Genomic DNA, 4,113 nt, shown 5'->3' on the forward strand with positions numbered 1-4,113 from the left:
ACCTCATGCAAAACTCCAGCCTAGGCTTTCAGAGTCTAAGGGTAATATGGTGGATCCCAAGCCCCTCTGCTCCCCACTTTGTAGAGCCTGGCATGAGGTAGCAATGACTAGAATTGGATTCTAGGTGCTTAGCCCTGCAATATCAGGGCGTCACAGGTGGGAGCTGCCTCCTGCTGGGTTGCTTGGCCATAGAGCCATAGAAGGAAGCTGTCAGCCCAGAGTGCCTGCCACCTAGATACTGATGCCATTGTATGCTGCCTCAGACACCTGGAGTTAGGACGTTTTGTAGAGCCTTTTCCAGTTTTACTAATATTTTTACATTGCCTCTGTTTCTGTGCTTTTTCTTAATTCATCCACCAGGTGTCTCCCTAGTCCTTAGCTGAATTTCCCTCAGGATTGGGAATAGATGGTTTCCCTCCCACTGCTTGCAGCCTTTCAGCGGTGGGCTTCCAAGGAAGCAGGGACATTAAAGGGCCTTCACACTCCACCTCCCCTTTCCATCTCTTCTTAGCCTAGGGAAAACAAGATGGTCTGTTCTCATACCTAACTTCCCTGAGGCTCTCGAGTGATTCCTGGCACAGGTGCTGATTCCTGGGCCACATGCCCGGGCCCTCCCTGACTGGCCATTCCTCTGTGGTGTGAGCCACTCAACTCCCAAGTGGACTTAGACTCAACATATTCTCTCTACTCCCCTCCATCTCCTGTACCCTCTCCATGATTCTCTTATGTTAATGTGTGCCAGAACTCATGGAGATTTGTGAAAAATGTAGAACCTGGGCCCCATTCTCCCCCCATCCTCCACCACATGCATTTCTCATCCTGGAAATTTGAGGAGGGGTACAGTAATCCTCATATTTAGCAAGCCCTGGAGGAGACTGTAAAATAGGTGATTCAGAGGCACTGTCAGAAATATGCCTAAATGATGACACCTTCCCGTCTCTCGTCCTCTGATATCCAGAAGTCCCAGTTTCCCTTTGGATTTGCCTGAAAGAGTCGTGAGAATGCAAGATGTTCTGAGAGGGCTGGGGAGAATCCTTTTGTAAGGCTTGGGGGAAGGTTTCTTGCTCCCTCTGGAAGCAGGGCTGCCTTGTCAGGGTCTTCCTTTCAACCTAAGAAGGGCCTTCTGGGACTGGTGGAGGGGTCTGTGGTCTCTGGAGTGTTAGAACTGTGGCCACAAATGTCTCCTGAAACATGCGGAGCAAGGCTGCTGGAAAGCTGCTCTCTGTGAGGAAGAACCTGGGGGTGGGGAGAGCTCCTCTAGGGCCTCCCTTCTTGGGGGTCTCTCCCAGACTGGCTGGAGCCAGGCCTTCCTAATCCCACAGTAATCATTCCCAGCCGTCGGCTGGTACAGGCCTCATCCAGAGCCTGTAATAGTGAACGGCAGCCGTGTCTTCCAGAGGGGCAATACCAGAGGAGTCCTACCTGGAAGGATGTGGGTTCCACATTCATGTCTCCGTGGAATGCCTGGTGGGTTCTCAGGAGATCCTTTAGAGGTTTCCAGTAGGGGACCTTTGTTAGGTCTCTGAACTGGGAATAGAGGGATAGATACAGATTAGCCTGTTTGTCTTGCCCCACCCTTCTAGTAGACACCCCCTCACAGCACAAACCAGAATGATGGGGACGGGAAGCCAATAACCCCCCAGCCCCACTCCCTGCACAAATGCATTCTACTCCATGCCTGCCTTAAACACCCCATGTCATGACCGGGGCCCAGTCTATTCAGATCCCTGGATTCTAGAAAGCAGTGGGGGGTCCCTAGGGCCTATGCAGATTTCCTGGGACAGGACTGGTCTGCCTACAGCCAACTGGATGGTAAGAATCTCCCTGACTCACAGGTTCGGTGGATTGGGAAGAAAAAACATTTCAAAAAAATCTCCCTGAGAATTCAGGAAAGGCCTGGCTGAGCCGGGTCCAGTTGGATCTGCAGCCCTGTCCTCTGATGGACAGTGTGTGTCACACTTGGCTGTGAAGGGTCAGCTTTGGTCCTCCAGCAGCTTCCTCTCTGCTGTGGATGGGTTTCAGAAGCCACAACTCACCGAGGTCTCCTGCAGCCCATATGGCCCAGATACCTGTAGACCTACCCACATGCTGCCTTGAGTGCCATGGCGGGAGGGAGCCCTTGGGGCCTCCTTGCAATACAGGTCAACTTCCTGTTTGTGCCTGTGGGTGGGACTTGATGAGTCTAAGAGAAGCCCAGCCATGCCCCCTGGGAGGTCAAAACCGGCCGGCCTGCTCACCTGGGCAGACACTTACTCCAGGGAGGGGGCTGTGCTGGTCTGCTTGGGCGGCCCCAAGTGAGGTGTGTGCATGGTGGGGGTAGGTGGGAGCTACTCTGGTGAAACTCAAGTCTTCTTTGTGTGCTTCCCAGGGGTTTTCCCTGTGCTTGGGGATTGGGCCCAGAGTGGACTGGTTGGGCTCCCAACCGAGCAGGGAAGAGTGTTGGAGTCAGGCTCTATAGGCAGCTTAGTTAAGGCAGCCAGGTAGCAGAATTCTTGGTCACGTGATGCTCGCCCCCTTCCCCAGGTGGAAAACCAAGTCCGGTAAGCTGTGAAGTCAGAGGTCAGAGAGGCATCCTCGGCCACGGTCTAGCCACTGTTGGGCTGGGCACTGGGTCGGCTGTTGGTGGGGTGCGGGGCAGACCACTCCCCTCCCCGGGTGGGGGGCGCGGCCTGAGCCGCCCTGCCCCGCCCCGCTCTGCTCCACCAGGTCCGGCCAGGCGGGCGCCGGGAACCCTGAGCCCAGAGTTCGGAGCGGGCTAGGGAGCCGGCGTTGTCGCGAGGAGGCGGGCGCGTTGGAGCAGGAGAGGCGCCGGAGCTGTAGCCGAGGCGCAGGTGGCGCTGGGTGAGTGGTGGGCGGCGGAGGTGCAGTAACTCCCGCCTCCCGCACATGCCTGCTCCAGAGCAAACTTTCCGCTTCTGGAGAAGCTGGGGGTGGGGATGAGGAAGGGGGTCGGGCGCAGGCGAAGAGTCCGAACAGGGAAGCGACACGGAAACGCATGCCAACGGGTCCCCACACACGCGTGCACAGACCCACGCCCGCACTGGGACACGCGAACAGACATGCACTCGGAAAGGACGCGTCCAGTTGGCTACCCTTGCACTCCCAGGGACAGCGCCTGCCGGCGCGCGCGTACCCCCAGCGGGCAGAGCACTCTGCCGTCGCGTATTGGGTAGGGGAAAGGGGCACCCCCGTGACCAATGACGGGGGCGGGCCGGGTGGGACGCACCCAGAGGTTCCTGCTTCCTGGCCGCCCGCAGGTGAAGACCAAAACGTAAACAGGCGCGGGGCACGTGATCGCTCCGCAGATCAGTGGCCGGTGCCCCCAAACCCACCAGTCCGGGGCGCGTTTGCTAGGTCCCAGGCCGGACGGCGTTCCATTCTCCGCCTGGAGCCGGGATAAACCCTCTCCCAGGCACCGGAGCACAGCGCCCCCTGGAGCCGGGGCGGAGCAGGAGGGCCGGGCTGCTGGGCAGGGCTGGGGTTACTCGGGTTCCTGGACGTCCTTCTTCCCAGCACATTCTTGGTGTCTAGATCCCGGAGAGTTTCGGAGACAGGCCCTTGATGGCAGTGGACAGCTGCCCCTGCCTATTACCCGCAGCCCAGAAAGCAGCTGTCTGAGCGCCTGCGGGTCCCCTTCCTACCCTCACCTCCACTCCTTGTGGGATTCCGAGTCTCCTCCCCGAGAAAATTCATGAGTGTAAACGCCCCCTCAATACCGGAGTGGGCCTACCCCCCTAGCAAAAGGAGGGCGAGCTCCTACCCCCAGGGAATGAGGGAGTGGGCAGTAGCTTGATGCCTTTTCCCCGCCCCACCCCCCACCCCTACACACACGCTGAGCCCAGCTGCCGCCTGAGCTGGGCAGGCTGCCAGAAAGAGGAGGAGGCTCTCGGTGCCCCAGGAGGCAGGGATCAGGGCAAGGCCAGAGGAGGGGGCTTTGCTGGGGAGAGGGGCTCAGTCTGTTCTTGTGAAGCTGAGGGTCTGGGGTGAGTCTGAGGGTGGCTGGGCTGTGTTTCCCTTTCCAGGGAAAAAGAAAGAAAAACAACCCTGTCCATAGAGCTAAAAATAGAGCTGAGAGCCGGCCAGGGCTGTGGCCTGGAGGGGGGCGATGCTCCT

Source organism: Sapajus apella, unplaced genomic scaffold (assembly GCF_009761245.1).
Source record: "Sapajus apella isolate SASKATOON/1434 unplaced genomic scaffold, GSC_monkey_1.0 scaffold13, whole genome shotgun sequence".
NCBI lineage: Eukaryota > Metazoa > Chordata > Mammalia > Primates > Cebidae > Sapajus > Sapajus apella.